Below are 13,962 nucleotides of genomic sequence, written 5' to 3' on the forward strand. Positions count from 1 at the left end.
CTAACCCTTACTAATCCTAGCTGGTTAGACCAAAGTTTTGTACTAAGTTCAGTGGGCGGGACCATTTAAAATTTTTTGAAAGTATCGTTACTCTAATGGTGTCCAGGTGACTCACCACAGCTTAGAATTTTATCAAAAAGAATGTCTACTTATTGAATCCAAAATTAAACTTGAATCTAACACAAGTTAAATCAAACCCTGACATTTAATTTAACTCATCTCACAAAACTATAGGATCCCTTTGTTTTAATACTTAGACTGGGTGAGATGAATTAGAATTAAATTAAAATTAAAATTAAATTTAGCTAAAATAAATTAAATTAAAATAAATACCAATATTAATTTAATTAAACCCTAAAATTAAAATTGAATTAAACATATGTTAATTAATGTATTACATATAAATTATTTTAAAAATCCTTTCAAAAATATTTTTAAAAATTAGTTTAAAAATATTTTAAAAATTAACTTTAAAATATATTAAAAAATATTTTTTAAAATTACTTTAAAAGAACTATTAAAAATTATGTTTAAAAATTCTTTTAAAATTATTTTAAAAAATATTTTTTAAAATATTTTAAAAATTATGTTTAAAAATACTTTAAAAATTATTTTAAAAAACTTTTAAAACTTATTTTAAAATTACTTTTAAAATTATTTTTAAAATATTTTAAAATCTTTTAAAAACTATTTTAAAACATCTTTTAAAAATTATGTTATAAATCTTTTAAAATGATTTAAAAAATATTCTTAAAATCTTTTAAAAATTATGTTAAAAAATATTTTAAAAATTATATTAAAAATCTTTCAAAAATTATTTTAAAATTCCTTTAAAAATTATTTTAAAAATACTTTAAAAAATCTTTTAAAAATTCCTTTAAAAATATTTCAAAAAGTATTTTAAAAATATTTGAAAAATTATTTTAAAAATATTTTAAAAAATTATTTTTAAAATTATTTTTAAAATATTTTAAATTAATATTTTAAAAATTATTTTATTTTAAAAATTATGTAAAAAAATCCTTTAAAATATATATTTTTTAAAAAACTTAATTTTAAACTAACTTTAATTAAGAACTTAGTTCAACATTAATTGAAAACTTAATTTGACTAAAGATTTAAATCAAACTTACTTTATATTAAAAAGTTAATTAAACTTAACATTTATTTAACTTAGTCAACCTTAATTTCAACATTAATCAAAATCTTAATTTTACTTTAATTAAATCATAATTTATCTTAATTAAAGATGGACTCAAATTGGACTTAACGTTACTTAATTTTGTTTAATAACTTAAATAAATTTAACCCAGAATTAATTTTGAATTTAAACTTAGTTAATCCTAACTTAAGTGAAATCTAATCAAAACTTAAAGATGAAGTAAATAAAAATAAATAAATTATAACTAATATTTTCATTAATTAATTAGCTGAATCAATTAATCCAAAATTTAAGTCGTTTTAATCAAATAAGTATTAAATTATTGAATTGAGTTAAGTAAAAGTTAATCAATTAACCATTAATAATGATTAATTAACTGTTATTGAGTTAGTAACAAATTAGTTCTTAAGTTAATCCAAGGTTAATAATTGATTAAATGATAAATTTTAAATAATTAATGGTTAATCAAACTTAATAGGAGATTAATAATAATATATATATATATATATACGTTTTTTTAATATTCCCAACACTAATTCCCTTAACACTTAGCTAAAACTTTTCATAGATAACAAAGACAATAAGAAGGTGCTAGAATAAGGAAGGACCTTAAACATATGTATTAAGAGAGAGTATTAACTTAAGAGGGAGTGTTAACTTAAAGGGGAATGTTAAATTAAGAGGGAGTGTAAAATTAAGGGAGAGGGTATTTGGAAACTCTTTTCAAAAGAGTTCTATTTCAATTTTTTTTTAAAAAAAATACTTTGAAAATTTGTCTTAAAAAGTTATTTCTTTAAAAGTATTTTGAAAATTTTTCTTAAAAAAGTACTTTAAAATTACTTTAAAAATTTTAGAAATTTTTGTCCGTAGAAAATTTTAGTACCTCGAAGTAGTTTTGATGTGGTCAGCCAAGTTAAGGTAAGTCATGTGTATTTGATCCTTGTGTCTAAGTGTACAGGAGCTTAGGAACATAAGAAGTCAAGCGAAAGACGTAGCTAGCAAGAAGGATGACATGAAAAAAAGGAGCCAACCGGCTTGGTGCATCCGAGGGATGAGATGCTGCAGAAAAGTACACCGACGGATGAGAATGACGTGTGTGGCGTTCGAGAGATGAGAAGTCGGGGAAGAAGACTTCTCAAGGATAAGGTCGGAGTTGGGTTCGGGTGAGCTCAACTTTGGTTAGCCGGAACATCACCTACGCGACGAGATCAACCTTTAGGAGTTGATCTGCCTTATGGAAGTCGCCTTCCATGGCTTGGAAGGTTCTTTCTATGAACAGTGCGAAGGCGCCTTCCGGCCTATGGAAGACTTCTTCCCTAGCCGTTACTCGAGGATAATGTTTTATCCTTGAGGATAAGATTTATCCGATGGAAGGCACCTTGAATCATGTTGAAGGCGCCTTCAAGTTGCGGATAACATTTTCCAGGGGTTATAAAAAGACCCTGGACCTAGAAAATATTCAACAACTATAGTATTCATTTCCTATATTATTTTTGAGCATTCAAAGAGTGTAACAGGCTTCTCTGCCTTCAATGAAAGAGATTTTTAGTGCTTTCAGTTGCCTTGGATTAACAACCACCTAGGTTGTAACCAAGTAACTCTTTTAGGTCTTTTAACTTTTTAGTTGTTTAATTTTGTTAATTTAATTGTGCTACTAATCTGGATTGAAAGGATGAGGAAATTTTTTTTTAAAACAGGCAATTCACCCCCTCTTGTCGGTTTCGCTGCACCAACAAGTGATATAAGAGCTCAACCACTTCAGAAGGACTAACCACTAACTGAAGTACAAAGATGATGGTCAAACCCAATATCTACCCGCCTAAGTTTGAGGGGAAGTTCACGATATGGAAGAAATGAATAGAGGTGTTTTTTTAAAACAGATTTTGAATTATTATTAATAATCAAATATGATTTTTTAGCCCTCAAAGACCAACAAGGAGCTAAAAAGGAGGAATACCGGTGGATAAAAAAAGAACAAGTCGACTTCATAGTGAATGGGCAAGCCAAGTTCCACCTGTTGAGCGTACTTTCACCCTAGGAAGTTAGTCGAATTGGAACCTATGAATCAGTAAAAGATTTTTGGGAGAAGTTCCTAGAGCTAGATGAAGGAATGCCCGAAGCAAAGCTTGCGAGACGGGACTTGCTCCGAAACCAAACAGCAACCTCCAAATGGAAGAAGGCAAATCAGTTGCTCATCTACACGGAAGAATCAAGGAGCTAATCACTGGATTAATAAACTTCAGAGAAATGGTAACTAATTGGGGCATGCAAAGGTATGTCTTAAATGCGTTCCCGAGAACATTGGAATAGACATCAATAGTAGATTCCTACTATATCTCCAAGGACCTTGAAGTAAGTACACTCAAAAAAAAATTTTCTTCTTTCAAATTATACAGTCTCAGTGTGCAGGACAAAGAAAGAGACCAAGTCAGAACCTAGCACTACAAGCCCAGAAGAGCAGACCAGATTCAGAGTCATCGATTAACGAAGACAAAGCTGTTGGTGCGGTTAGCACTAACGATTTAACCCATGTTTTGATGAATGACAAATAGGTTAAGTTAGTTTTGTTGTTGTCTGACACTTTGATCGAGTGTGCAGGAGAAGTCCAGACAGATCGACGGGCTGACCGGATGTCTGGCACGAAGTCCAGCTAGGTCGACGGGCTGACCGGATAGCTGGCGAGAAGTCCAAGCGGGTCGACGGGCTGACCGGACGCTTGGCAAGAAGTCCAGCTAGGTCGACGGGCTGACCGGATAGCTGGCGAGAAGTCCAGACTGGTCGAAGGGCTGACCGGACGTCTGGCAGGTAAGTAAGGTAAGTCACTGAAGGGGAGTGACTACGAGGACGTGTTCTCGGGAAGGGAACATTAGGCGTCGATCCTGCTTAGATCCATTTCGGATGTCTAAGTCGAGATCGTGACTAGATTCCGGTCTCGGAAAGACGAAATCTAAGTCATACTCCTTTTTGCTAATTCATACTCACTTTGCTTTTGCTAACAATCTGTGTTGCAGGGTAAATTTTCCTCCAGACTAACGTTTGTCTTGCAGGACGGATTCTGCGGGAAAACAGGGTCCGGGCGCCCTGAAGGAATCCAGGCGCCCGGAGGTCCGGGCGCCCGGAAGGGATCCGGGCGCCCGGGAGGCAAACTTCATCCAAACTCGCGCGTCGCCACGTGGAGCATCTCGGTTTGAGCAGCTACGTCACATTCCAGGCGCCCGGAGCAACATATAAAAGAAGCCCCAGGCAGGAGCTTCAGAATCAACCTTTCACATCTAAGAACTCTGAGATTACTCGCTCTGCTGCTCTGCGCTCCAATGATGCTCACAAAGCTCCGACGACACGATCCCGCTCTTTTAAATACCTTGTCTGTCGGTACAGCTTTGTTTTTCTTTTCATTAGCATTTTTTTGTACTTAAATTGTAATTATCCGAATTGCTAGTGAATTGCCCAACGAAAGTACTCAAGGAGTACGGGCATTCGAGTAGGAGTCGTCACAGGCTCCGAACGAAGTAAAAAACCCTGTGTCTACTTTACTTTTCCGATGCGCTTATACTCAATATTTTCAAAACGATATTCACCCCCCCTCTATCGAATCTAACGGTCCTACAAGTGGTATCAGAGCAGGTACCGCTCTGATTTGGTGCAACCACCAATCAGACTGGGGGTGAAATTTTTTTCTCTCTCTTTTTTTCTGATCTTCAGTTTTACACTTAATTCCAAACTGGTTTATCATTTTTTTTAATATTTTTTTGTTGCAATTAAATCTAAATTGGTGCAACACCAATCTAGATTTTTCTACTATTTTTTCTGCCCACACTACTAATCCAAGACCAAGTCTTGGGATATTTTTTGGTTATTTACTTGTGCACAGGATGTCTCAACAAGAAGGCTTCAGCACAGTATGACCTCCACTCTTCAACGGGGACGATTTTTCGTACTGGAAGAAGCGCATGGAGGTTTACCTCAAAACAGACTTCGACCAGTGGATGAGCGTTACGAGACCCTACAAAATTCCAGCAGACACCTCAGGGAATATACTGGATCCTGAAGACTGGACAGCAGATTTGAAGAAAAAGGCATCAACAGAAAATAAAGCGATCAACACTCTACAGTGCGGACTAACAAGAGAAGAACTGAACAGAGTCGGTCCACATAAAAACGCTAAAGAGCTGTGGGACAAATTGATCAAGCTACATGAGGGAACGAGCGACGCCAAGGTAACAAAACGAGACCTGCTTTTAAATAAAATTTTTAATATAAAAATGCAGGAAGGTGAAACGGCGAATCAGCTTCACGCGAGGATCAAGGACATCCTCAACGGGCTTCATGCGATAGGCCACCAGATGGAAAATAGAGACTTAATAAGGTACGCATTAAATGCTTTTCCACGTAATAGTTTGTGGGCATCAATTGTAGATGCCTACAAAATTTCTAAAAATCTTTTTAAGTTAAAATTAGACGAGCTCTTCTGTGAATTAGAATTACATGAACAAACTAATGCTGGAGCCGAGAAAAGTATAGCTTTATTTGCAGGTTCCTCCAAAGAGAAGAAGAGCAAACCTGAATATGAAGAAGATTCCGACCAAGACTCCGAAGACGAAGAACACCTGGTGAACTTGGTAAGAAAAATGTTCACCAGGAGAAAAAGGAGCTTCAACAAAAAGGACCTTCAAAAGATCAGTTCTCCCTCAGAACAAAGGAACGTGACTTGCTTCGGCTGCAATAAAAAGGGACACTACAAGAACGAATGCCCAAAACTGAAGTTCGACAAACCGAAGCCAAACAAAAAGAAGGCCCTCAAAGCAACGTGGGACGACTCCTCGGACGAATCAGAGGAAGAAGAGCAGAAACATCAGAGCCACCTCGCACTGATGGCTCGCGAAGCTGAAACAGAAGACGAGTCGGAAGATGAAGACGGGTCTGAACCCGAAACAAGCCACGAGTCCGTACTCGTTTCCGAAGGCCCGAATGAGGTATATTTTAATTTAAACAAAATTTTTTTTAGAATTATTTCCTTTTAAAATAGTAAATTAATTAAACTAGAAAATGAAAATAAATCACTTCTTGAGGAAAATCAAAACCTCAAAGAACAAATAAAAAATTCAAATCCAACTCAAGATCTAACACTTGAGGAGGAAAATTTATCATTAAAAAATGAAATAAACAATTTAAAAGAGATGTTAGAAAAATTCACAACAAGATCAAAAAATCTAGACTTAATCCTAAATAATCAAAAAGCATGCTATAATAAAACCGGACTAGGATATAAGTCGAATTCAAATAAAACCTTCAAATTATTAATAACCCAATACAAATCAACCAATCTAGCTTGGGTTCCGAAAGCGTGCTTAACCACGCAAATAGGACTTAATCAATATTATATACCTAAAGAAAAAATACATTATATAAAATCGAATAAACCAAACCAAAATCCAAAATACAAACCTAAATCAAATTCAAATTTTAAACACTTTAAAAATCAACAAAATTATCACCAAGTTAACCATAACTATAAAAGGAATCGACACAAACCTAAATCCAAAATTTAAATTAATGGCCAATAATTCAGGGGGAGACTCCAGAATAGCTGGCACCTCCAAAACTAACTTACCCGACAGGGTAACCTAAAACAAACTAACCCGGAAGGGTAATTAGGATTAGAGACCAAGTTTAACTTGAATCATGGTACTGGTGAAGTTTTTGGATGATAGTACGTTAGGGAAACTTGGGCATCGCATGTCTAGAAAGATATGGTTTCGATCTGGTGCATTTGGCCAAGTGGAACTGACCGAAGCTACCCTTAAATGAATCCTAACCAGTTAGACCAAGATTTAGTACTAAGCTCCATGGATAGGACTATTTGGAAAACCTCGAAAGGTTGGTTACTACTAATGACGTCCATGTGACTCACCAAGCTTAGAAGTTTATCCGAAGAATGCCTATCTGTGGAGACCAAAGCTAAATCTGAATCTAACACAAGTTAAACCAAAACTCCATAATTAAAAATCCAATTTCATCTCACAAAATCATAGGATTCCCTGATTGATAATATAGATCGGGTGAGATGAATAAGGCTTAAATTTGTTAACTCAAAAAAATTAATTTCAAAATTTTAATCTTAAACTTAAAAACTAATTTCAAAATTTTAATTTTAAACTTAAAAGTTAATTTCAAAATTTTAATTTTAAACTTAAAAAATTAATTTCAAAATTTTAATCTTAAACTTAAAAACTAATTTCAAAATTTTAATTTTAAACTTAAAAGTTAATTTCAAAATTTTAATTTTAAACTTAAAAAATTAATTTCAAAATCTTAATCTTAAACTTAAAAACTAATTTCAAAATTTTAATTTTAAACTTAAAAGTTAATTTCAAAATTTTAATTTTAAAACTTAAAAATTAATTTCAAAATTTTAATTTTAAAACTTCAAAATTAATTTCAAAATTTTAATTTTAAACTTAAAAATTAATTTCAAAATTTTAATTTTAAACTTTTAATTTTAAAACTTCAAAATTAATTTCAAAATTTTAATTTTAAAATTTTAATTTTAAAACTTAAAAATTAATTTTAAAATTTTAATTTTAAAACTTCAAAATTAATTTCAAAATTTTAATTTTAAACTTCAAAATTAATTTCAAAATTTTAATTTTAAACTTAAAAATTAATTTCAAAATTTTAATTTTAAACTTAAAAATTAGTTTCAAAATTTTAATTTTAAACTTAAAAATTAATTTCAAAATTTTAATTTTAAACTTAAAAATTAATTTCAAAATCAATTTCAAACTTAAAATTCACTTTAATTTTAAAACTTAACTTAAATAGTGTCTGCTCAAAAATAAAAAGACTAACGTTAAATCCCACTTACTGTAGGAAACCAAGTGGATTTTGGACAGTGGTTGCTCCAAACATATGACTGGAGATCACACCAAGTTCACTCAACTCACTTACAAAAGCTTAGGAACAGTTACCTTTGGAAACAACGGCAAACTCAAGGTAATTGGTATAGGTAATATTGAATTAAAAATATACTTTATAATTACAAATGTTTTACTTGTTGAAAATTTTAAATATAATCTTCTAAGTATAAGTCAATTGTGTGATACTAGGTATAAGGTTAAATTTCTATCCACAGAGTGTTTAATCAAACATCTAGACAATCCTACCATAAGCCTAAAAGGTTTTAGAAAAGACAACATCTATGCCATCAACTTAACCACTTCTTCCATTAAGTGCTATTTAATACAAAAAGAAGAAACTTGGTTATGGCATAAAAGGATGTCTCACACCAACTTTAGAAATATAAGTAAACTAAATGGACTTGTGAGAGGCTTACCAAAATTACATAACTTAGATTCAACCATATGTAATGCTTGTCAACAAGGTAAACAAACCAAATCCACTCACAAACAAACAAATCAGCCACAAACTAACTCAATATTAGAACTTCTACATTTAGACCTTTTTGACTCCCATGGAGTCAAATCTATAAATGGAAACTTATATTGTTTAGTAATTATAGATGATTATTCTAGATTTACTTGGGTAAAATTCTTAAAACATAAAGATGAAACTTTTGAAATCTTTATAAATTTCTGCAAACAAATTGAAAACGAAAAAGATATTAAAATTAAAAGAATTAGGAGTGACAATGGGGGAGAATTTAAAAATCATAATTTTAACAAATTCTGTCTTGAAAATGGCTACCATCACGAATTTTCATGTCCTAAAACCCCCCCCCCCCAACAAAATGGAATTGTAGAAAGAAAAAATAGAACCTTACTAGAAGCCTCTAGAACCATGTTAAATGAATATAACCTACCTAAATATTTCTGGGCAGAAGCTGTTAGCACAGCCTGCTATGTGCAAAATAGAACAACATTAAATAAAAGACATAATAAAACCTTCTTTGAAATATTTTATAACAAACAACCTAACATAAAATATTTTAAAGTATTTGGGTGTCCAGCATTCATCCTAAATACTAGAGAACACTTAGGAAAATTCACCTCTAAAATAGAAAATGGAATTTTTGTAGGATATTCTCTAAACAGTAGGGGTTACAGAATATATAATAAAATAACGCTAAAAATCGAGGAAACCACAAATGTAAAATTTGAAGAAACCCAAGAACAAACTCAACTTCAACCTACTGAAATTAATAATTCTGAAGAAACCAATCAATCCCTAGACTATGAAGAAGATGAACACACTCAAGAAAATGAACCCCCTAGAACTATAAGAGTAAATCCTAACCATCCAACTGCTCAAATAATTGGTGACCCAGACTTGAGAGTTCAAACCAGATCATCCTTTAGAAACCTAAGTCAAATTTCTCTAATTTCAAAAATTAAACCCAAAACTGTGGATGAATCCCTATTAGACCCAGACTGGATTATAGCTATGCAAGAAGAACTAGCCCAATTTGAGCGTAATGAAGTTTGGGACCTAGTACCACCACCTAAGAATAAGAAAATAATAGAAACAAAATGGGTATTCAGAAACAAGTTAAGTGAAACTGGGGAAATTACTAGAAATAAAGCTAGGCTAGTTGCCAAAGGGTTTAGTCAGGTTGAAGGACTTGACTATGATGAAACCTATGCCCCAGTAGCCAGATTAGAATCCATTAGAATATTACTAAGTTATGCAGCCCACAAGGGATTTAAACTATACCAAATGGATGTTAAGTCTGCTTTTCTTAATGGACTAATTAAAGAAGAAGTTTATGTAGGTCAGCCTCCTGGGTTTGAAAGTCTAGAACACCCTGATTATGTTTTTAAGTTAAAGAAAGCATTATATAGACTTAAACAAGCACCCAGGGCATGGTATGAACGGCTAACATCATACTTAACATCTAAAGGATTCAACCAAGGTCAAATTGACCCAACCTTGTTTGTTAAATCATTAAATACAGACATATTTATTGCACAAATATACGTAGATGATATAATATTTGGTTCAACAAATTCAGAATTTTTAGAAGAATTTATTAATCTAATGGAAAAAGAATTTGAAATGAGCTTAGTAGGAAAATTAACTTATTTCTTAGGATTACAAATCAAACAAACAAATGAAGAAAATTATATTTATCAACATAAATACACTAAAGAATTACTTAAAAAATTTGGAATGGAAAATACAAAAGAAATAAAAACACCTATAGCAGTAAACACAATCTTAGACAATGACCCAAGTGGAAAACCAGTTGACTTAAAATATTATAGGAGTGCAATAGGAAGCCTACTGTACTTAACTGCAAGCCGACCTGATATTTTATTTGCAGTTAGTATGTGTGCTAGATACCAAACTTGTGCTAAGGAATCCCATTTGACATAAGTTAAAAGAATTTTTAGATATCTTAAGGGAACAACAAATGTAGGAATTTGGTATCCTAGGACAAATAATTTTGAACTAATAGGGTATTCTGACTCAGATTATGCTGGATGTAAATTAGACCGCAAAAGCACAAGTGGTGGATGCCAATTATTAGGTTCATCACTTGTCAGCTGGTTTAGTAGAAAGCAACATTGTGTTGCTCTATCTACAACTGAGTCAGAATACATAGTTATAGGTGAATGCGTTGCACAATTATTATGGATGATGCATACTCTAAAAGATTTCAACTTAAACATCACAAATGTAAAAGTATTAATTGACAATATAAGTTCAATTAACTTAACCAAGAACCCTGTGCATCATTCAAGAACCAAACATATTGAAATTAGGCACCACTTTATCAGGGATCATGTTACTAAAGGTGATATTGAACTCAAGTACATTGAGTCCAAATCAAATTTAGCTGACATTTTCACAAAATCACTCCCTGAAAGTGAATTTAGCAACTTACGTCGAAAATTAGGGATGTGCTTAATAGACTAGGATTTTTCAAAAATATTTTCAAAAATTGTTTTCAAATTATAAGTTAAACCTGTTTTCAAAACTTTTCATTTTTAGATTTTCAAAAACAGTTTTGGCCTTAGACTAGTTTTTTGAATCCTTAGAAAGTATGTACCCATAGGACTAGTTTTGAGCATCTCACCAACACCTTAGGTTTACCTTGCTTGTGTTTGACAAACATAGAAAGGGGTGAGATGCATAGGCCAACTGTCTGGACTTAAGATGCTTATTTCAGTGCATCAGCATAAGTCTGGACGTTAAATACAAATCAGACATTAATCAGATTAAGTTCATCAGTCAAGTCAAACACTGATTGCTTATAATCAACTTAATCTGACTAACCAAGTGAAAGCTACTATCTTCTGATAGTTAGTTAGTACCTAATTGGTTAGACAGTTGTGTAATTTTAAGTGTCAAGTTCAGGGGGAGAAATTAATTAAAATTTTGTATGTTTTTGTACATCTATTTTAAAACTAACTTATTTTTGAACACTAGTCTTCAAAAAGGTTAAAATTTAACTGAGTGTTTGAAAAATTGGAAGTTTAAAAATCCCACCTAATTTTTAAACTTGATTTTAAAGTTGAAAATTATTACAAATCTAAACTTATTCAGTTTTGTAACATATGCTTTAAACTTAAACTTTCCAAACTTAGTTTTTATCAAATTAGCCTTAACAATTTATTTTGGATAAAATTTTTACTTATCTTTTGAAAAATTAAAATTTTGCTTTGTTTTAAAAAAAACAAATTTGAAAATTGGAATTTGAAAAGTAGAAATTACCTTTTGACAAGTAAATGTTACTTAAACTTGAAAAGTAAATTTGAAAAATCGGATTTGAAAAATTTTACACATTTGAAAAGTTAAACTTGATTAACTTTAAACCTATACTTTTTTTTGTCTCCCCCAAGTCAACTTGACTATTTTTTTAACTTGCTGTTAAAAATTATACTTTTATCAGTATCTTTGAATTTTTGAACTAAACTTTTTATTACTCTACATTATGCTTGTTTACCCCTGCTTATTTTTTGATGAATGCCAAAGGGGGAGGGTTAGGTGGTTAAGTTAGCTAAATCAATTTGAAAATACAAACTAACTTTAAAACCACATAAATGCATGTTGTTTCTTGCATATGTTTTCACTAACTTAACCAGGTTGTCATTTCATCAAAAAGGGAGAGATTGTTGGTGCGGTTAGCACTAACGATTTAACCCAGGTTTTGATGAATGACAAATAGGTTAAGTTAGTTTTGTTGTTATCTGACACTTTGATCGAGTGTGCAGGAGAAGTCCAGACAGGTCGACGGGCTGACCGGATGTCTGGCACGAAGTCCAGCTAGGTCGACGGGCTGACCGGATAGCTGGCGAGAAGTCCAAGCGGGTCGACGGGCTGACCGGACGCTTGGCAAGAAGTCCAGCTAGGTCGACGGGCTGACCGGATAGCTGGCGAGAAGTCCAGACGGGTCGAAGGGATGACCGGACGTCTGGCAGGTAAGTAAGGTAAGTCACTGGAGGGGAGTGACTGCGAGGACGCGTTCCCGAGAAGGGAACATTAGGCGTCGATCCTGCTTAGATCCATTTCGGATGTCTAAGTCGAGATCGTGACTAGATTCCGGTCTCGGAAAGACAGAATCTAAGTCATACTCCTTTTTGCTAATTCATACTCACTTTGCTTTTGCTAACAATCTGTGTTGCAGGGTAAATTTTCCTCCGGACTAACGTTTGTCTTGCAGGACGGATTCTGCGGGAAAATAGGGTCCGGGCGCCCGGAAGGAATCCAGGCGCCCGGAAGGAATCCAGGCGCCCGGAGGTCCGGGCGCCCGGAAGGAATCCAGGCGCCCGGAGGTCCGGGCGCCCGGGAGGCAAACTTCATCCAAACTCGCGCGTCGCCACGTGGAGCATCTCGGTTTGAGCAGCTACGTCACATTCCAGGCGCCCGGAAGGAATCCAGGCGCCCGGAGCAACATATAAAAGAAGCCCCAGGCAGGAGCTTCAGAATCAACCTTTCACATCTGAGAACTCTGAGATTACTCGCTCTGCTGCTCTGCGCTCCAACGATGCTCACAAAGCTCCGACGACACGATCCCGCTCTTTTAAATACCTTGTCTGTCGGTACAGCTTTGTTTTTCTTTTCATTAGCATCTTTTTGTACTTAAATTGTAATTATCCGAATTGCTAGTGAATTGCCCAACGAAAGTACTCAAGGAGTACGGGCCTTCGAGTAGGAGTCGTCACAGGCTCCGAACGAAGTAAAAAACCCTGTGTCTACTTTACTTTTCCGCTGCGCTTATACTCGATATTTTCGAAACGATATTCACCCCTCCCCTCTATCGAATCTAACGGTCCTACAAAAGCAACCTTCATGGTAAGAAAATTCTCTATGTTTTTTAAATCTAATAAATTTAAAATGTCACAGGCTAAGAAATTTGTTTCGGGAAAACGAAAGGTAAGGTGCTACAATTGTCAAGAAGAAGGGCTTATCAATAATGTCTTTCCGAAACTGAAGAAGATGAAAAAGAACAAAGGGTCAATCAAATCAAAGCACAAACATCTGAAGGCGACGTGGGATGAATCATCATTGGAGTCCAAACTGGAGGAGTATGGCGGACTAGCACTCATGGTGAGTCACCAAGAAGAAAGTATAGATGAAGGGGAAGCTACATCTGAGGAAAGCAACAACGAAGGGGGAGCATCCAACTTTGAACATGATATAGTAGGTGAGGTATGTCTTCCACTCTCTGATCAACTTTACTCAGGAATAACTTTAATAACTAGATCTTTATATAAACTAAAATCTAAGAATAATAATTTAAAGAAGGAAAATGTGGATTTAAAAAGAAAATTAGCTAATGCATGTCCATTATAATTATTTGATAAATTCAAAAATAAAAATGATAAATTAAAAGCACA

Source organism: Zingiber officinale, chromosome 4B (assembly GCF_018446385.1).
Source record: "Zingiber officinale cultivar Zhangliang chromosome 4B, Zo_v1.1, whole genome shotgun sequence".
NCBI lineage: Eukaryota > Viridiplantae > Streptophyta > Magnoliopsida > Zingiberales > Zingiberaceae > Zingiber > Zingiber officinale.